Below are 5,785 nucleotides of genomic sequence, written 5' to 3' on the forward strand. Positions count from 1 at the left end.
TCGAGTTATGAGCTGTTGAAAAAATCTTGTCTCATTGTGTAAAATGTTATTTTCCGTAATTATGGAGAGGCCTGAGCGTAACCTGCATTCAAATTGCTGGTTTTCACTCACGTGATCAACAGCCATGTTTTTCAACGAAAACAAAAGGAAGCGTTTGCATAATAATAGAGTTAAATTCCCCGAGGATTTGGTCGGGGCACCAACATGGCCGCCTTTTCTTTGTTTTGGGCACCAACATGGCGGTCGTGACGTCATGTGAAAACCAAGAATAGGCCACTTTCGAAATACGAAATATTCAGCTTGATTTTGAGGCAGTGAGGACAAAAACAAAAGAATCAGGTTGTAATGAATGTGAAAAATTCACATATCATCCAGTTTCCTTTGTAATTGTCCTCTAAACTTTTTTTTTTTTAGCTGAATTTTAATATATCAAAAAAAGGTTTATTAACTTACCTACAATACTCGTCACAGTTGATAGAACACCCATCTCCGTTTCCCTCCTCCAACAATATTGATTTTTACAACTACTAGCAGTCGCCCGAAAAATTCTCTTTCGATACACTCCGCATTATGGGATAACTGTGCATTCCTCTTCAGTACTTGAGGTCAGCGGTCACACTTCAAAGCAACCATTGTCATGCAAATGCACCATATATAAGCAGCCTAACGCGTGACACAAATTCATTCTCCTTTTCGTGATTTCTTGTCGGCGGTTACGGTACTAATTTAGAGGGGATTTATTTCCAACTACCGAAATGGACAAGGCACTCAACGAGTCTACAAATATATCTACGCTCGAAGCGAGCGATGTGAACATGCCCGAAGCGGGCGAGAAACTCGAAGCGAATGACAACATCGACGATTTTGAGGTTGATATTGAAGACCTTAAAAGCCAGTTGGGGTTGCACGAACTGTTTTCGTCAATGGAGTCAATGAAGTCTCTTATCTCCCAAGTAACAGCTTCCAAAAGGCCAGCTTCTGAACCTTTAGTTGTTAACCTGGCCAAACGAAGTTGACCAGTCACAACCTACACGTGTCGCCAGCGTGACTGATGCTGGCTCTTTCGACCCCTCACAACCCATTTCATGTACTGATACAACTGCTGAAGCAGCAGAGCTGGACCTGCCATCAATCTTTGATGACTCGGATGCGAAAGGTCCCAAAGTGAGTGAGGTCTTAGCCTTAAGAGTAAATGAGGCTTGTACGAAAAAAGCATTGGATTCCAAGCTGAAGGAAATTGAGGCTAAGTACAAAGCACCCGAAAATTGTGATTTCTTGTGTGTACCAAAGGTCAACCTTGAATTCTGGTTTGAGTTAGCCAGGCAGGCAAGGACCAAGGATCTTGCACTGCAAGAGGCCCAGAGAGGTATTACCAAGGGAGTACAGCCAGTTATTGAGTTAGTAGAAAAGATCTTGAACGCTCAAAAGACCAAGTCGGAATTGAAGCCCGACTCCTTCATTACTCCTCTCGTTGATGCTATTACATTACTTTGCAATGCATCATTCAGACTTTCCCTTGTAAGAAGGGAAACAATGAGAGAATTCGTGAATCCCAGCTACCGCTCTTTATGCAGCAAGAATACTCCTCCTGGGAAATGGCTTTTTGGAGATGAGCTGCCTAAACAGATCAAAGAAATTGCGGAGGTGAACAAAATGGCGAAGAAACTCGGCCCTAGTCAGACCTCTCCTGGAACAAGGCGTGGAGATAAAGAAATACATCTGGTCGGGGTTCTAGCTTCAACCAGGGTCAAGGCCGAAAAGTATATTTTTTAGGCTCAAGGAATCGCAGCAACACCACTCACTACAGGAGGGATCCCAAGAGCAACCCACATTCCTTGACAGCTACAAAGCAGCACTCCTCCCAGTAGAGGTAGGTGCTTATGCTGGAAACCTGGCAAATTTTCTCATTAGCTGGAGATCTATTACTAGTGACCCCTGGGTACTTGAAGCAGTATCAGGGTACCATTTGGAATTTTGTACTAAACCTGTACAAACAAAACTTCCTAATCCTCCAATTCTATCTGTAGCAGATAAGGAGATTATTGACCAGGAGCTTCATAAGCTTCTGCACAAAGGGGCAATAGAGCAGGCACCATACTGCAAAGACCAGTTTATTTCTAATATGTTTCTGGTCCCTAAGAAAACAGGTGACCTTAGGCCTGTCATAAATCTCAAGCCCCTAAATGAATTTGTAGAGAAGATTCATTTCAAAATGGAGAACATTGATATGGTCAAAAACCTTATTAAACCAGGAGATTATCTAGCTTCTATTGACCTCAAGGATGCGTATTTCAGCATACCTATCTGGCAACCTCATAGAAAATATCTTAGGTTTTTTTGGAATAATCAAATTTTCCAGTTTGCATGCTTGCCTTTTGGTTACAGCCTAGCACCGCGAGTGTTTACTAAGCTTCTTAAACCAGTCACAGCACATGCAAGGTATCATGGTGTCAGATTAGTTAGCTTCATTGATGATATTCTCATCATTGGACATAATCATCAGGAATGTTTAGAACATGTCTCCTTTCTAAAGAATCTTTTGACAGATTTAGGTTTTATTGTCAATACTGGAAAGTCTAACTTAGAACCAAGTCAGTCTCTGATCTTTCTTGGTTTTATAGTCAATTCTCAAAAAATGCTATTGATTTTGCCAGACCATAAGGTTCTTAAAATCAAGAATGCCTGCCAGTCCCTTTTGAAGCAAAAGGTAGCCTCCTTATCGGATGTAGCTCATGTTACAGGCCTCTTGGTGTCAGCCTTCCCTGCTATTAACTATCTTGAGCTGTATTACAAATCAATTGAGTTTTGTAAGTCCCATCAACTCCACCTGGGGGCTTCGTTTGATGATACTGTTACCCTCAGTGATCAAGCAAAGCTAGATCTTGCATGGGTCATTGACAATTTAGACCAATACAATGGCAAATGTTTGCATGAAATGCCTATTTCTTTGTTCATTGAAAGTGATGCTAGTAATACTGGTTGGGGGGCCCACTGTAACGGTGTTGCTACAGGTGGGCCATGGTCTCGGTCAGAAATTGATCTTCACATCAATCACCTTGAGTTACTAGCTGCTTTTTACGCACTTCAGTCATTTGTTCCGCAGAATAAGTCTGCTGCACACATCAGACTGAAAGTGGATAATTCAACTGCAGTAGCTTGTATCAATAATTTTGGCAACATAAGGTCCCCTTCTTTAAATACTTTGTCTAGAACTATTTGGGACTGGTGTATATCTAGGAAGATTCACATTTCTGCAGTATCTATTCCGGGAGTTGACAATACAGTAGCAGATGTCATGTCCAGGCAAAATTCTGACAAGCTAGAATGGGCACTAAATTGTTCAGTCTTCCAGCGTTTGTCCTCTTTGGTTTTCAAACCAGACATTGATCTGTTTGCCAGTAGGCTTAACAAGCAATTACCAGTTTTTATATCTTGGCATCCAGAACCTAACTGCTATGCTGTAGATGCATTTAGTACTTTATGGACACCATTTAAATGCTATGCTTTTCCTCCTTTCTGTCTAATCCCTAGAGTGCTAGAAAAGATGGAAAGAGAGCATGTGGACCAGTTTCTCCTAATTGCACCAGTATGGCCAACGCAAAGCTGGTACCCCCTCCTTCTGAGAACGTCATACAGGACACCAATACTTCTACCTCAAGACCCGCACCTCTTACACCTGGCTCACTCCAACAAGCTTCATCCTCTGCACGACAGACTCCAACTTGCCGCATGGATCTTATCAGCCAACAGCTGCAGGCAGGTGGACTTTCGACACAGGCTACTGAACTCATCTGTGCCTCATGGACCAAAGGGACTGAGAAACAGTACAAGCCTGTATGGAAGACTTGGAGTAGCTGGTGTGATCAGAGGCACATCAATCCCCTTCAGGGTAATGCAGTCCATTTAGTTAATTTCTTGGCTGAACAATTCCATCAGGGTAAGAGCTATAGTACTTTGAGAACTGTGACACTTTGTTCCTTGGTATCGGCCCAGAGAAGACACACTTTGTGCTCATTGGACTTAGACAATATGTCTATTTATGAGGATGAGATCAAATTTGTCATAGCTTCCAGAACAAAGACTTCTCGTCCTGGGAAGAAACCTTTAGAAGTTTCCATTCCATCCTTACCCACTAACCTCAGTCTCTGCCCTAAACAGACACTGTTACATTTTGTATTAATTGTACGCAACACCTGCGCAAGTCAGGGGAGCAGACTGTATCTCAGTTGTTCATTTCTCATGTTAAACCACACGAGCCTGTTTCCTTATCTACTTTAGGTAGATGGATTTAGACTGTTATGACTGATTCAGGCATTGACACTAGTTTATTCTAACCACATAGTGTAAGGGGTACATCTACATCTGCATTGTATTAAAGGGGCGCATCTTTAGCTGAAATTATGAAGATGGCAGACTGGTCATCAGAACGCACATTTAATCGTTTCTATAATTGCAATGTCTATAACACCAATCCCTCTTCATTAGCAGGCAGATTGGTATTATCATAGATATTCAGTAACGTTTATTTATGTACAGACCATTGTATCAAGTCTACAATTAAAGCACTCATTTCTATCATATCACATATTTTTTTGTTTTTTCCCCTGGCTTCGGTTCTTTAAAATCGCACAGTTATCCCATAATGCGGAGTGTATCGAAAGAGAATTTTAAAATTAGACGAGAGGTACTTACCTTGAGGTGTAATTGTAATTCTCTGAAGATACACGGAGCATTATGGGATAATGCTTCCCACCCTTCTGTGTTGGCTTATGCCTATCCCACCCTTTGTGTTGGGGACCTCAGCCAGTCTGCACTCCAGGAGAATGGATTTGTGTCACGCGTTAGGCTGCTTATATATGGTGCATTTGCATGACCATGGTTGCTTTGAAGTGTGACCGCTGACCTCAAGTACTGAAGAGGAATGCACAGTTATCCCATAATGCTCCGTGTATCTTCAGAGAATTACAATTACACCTCAAGGTAAGTAGTACCTCTCGTCTAATTTTAAAATTCTCACACAACATTGAATTGGGGAGAGGGGGATGTGGTATAAGCTACGATCTTGAAACAAGATGATTGTGGACCATTCCCTAAGTGTTCCGACTAGGTTTGTCTGGTATTGTACTATATGGTGACAGTCTCTTTGTTACACAAGTAGCCGCGGTTTTCTTATTTGTTGTTTTGTTTTTGTTGTTTTTTCTTGCTTTTTATCATTTTGGTCGCTTTACGATTATTTAAAGCGAAAGAACCTTTTACTACCCTTTTTTAGTTGAATCGATTGAATTGAGACCTAATTTCATGCCAGTATGCATTAATAATTCGAAATAATGAGTTTCTTTGTTTTATTTGTTTCTTTGTCATCTCATCTCTTCCTCCTGGAATTTTTTCTTACAAAAGGCTTGCTTATTTATTTTATTTATTTTTTGGACAGTTGCTTTCCTTTTTGGCTCTAGTCACATTTTTTTTTTTGGTAGCACGTCACTATACCTTTAGAATATACTTTCCTTTTTCTTTCTTTCTGTCTTCCCTTTTTTTAAGCGGCTTAGCTGCAGTACCTTTGCTGAAAAAAACAGGCTTTCCGTTTTCGAATAATTGAAGGGATAAAAAATAATATCAAGCCACTTTTACATGCTATGTTTCAGGTAACAGAGGTTCGCCCACTGTCGCATTAATTTTCTTTGTATTTCGTGAAATCCCTCCTTTCACTTGGAGTTTAGGATTAAAGCAACGATAAATAGCCTAGTTTCGAATTGTTTGTGTGTAAAAGTCTGGTAACTATTTTAGA

At 40.8% G+C, this 5,785-nt stretch overlaps 1 protein-coding gene and 1 long non-coding RNA gene across 2 annotated transcripts in view; one reads left to right on the forward strand and one right to left on the reverse strand.

Moving 5' to 3' along the window:
- Nucleotides 1-5,785, reverse strand: part of LOC138055283 (uncharacterized) — a 361,306-nt gene that overhangs the window by 6,991 nt on the left and 348,530 nt on the right. The window lies entirely within an intron of this gene.
- Nucleotides 1,026-4,578, forward strand: LOC138057343 (uncharacterized). Its single transcript, XR_011133643.1, has 2 exons — nt 1,026-1,870; nt 3,532-4,578. It is a non-coding gene; the product is annotated as an uncharacterized lncRNA (long non-coding RNA).

Source organism: Montipora capricornis, chromosome 7, assembly GCF_036669925.1.
Source record: "Montipora capricornis isolate CH-2021 chromosome 7, ASM3666992v2, whole genome shotgun sequence".
NCBI classification, from domain to species: domain Eukaryota; kingdom Metazoa; phylum Cnidaria; class Anthozoa; order Scleractinia; family Acroporidae; genus Montipora; species Montipora capricornis.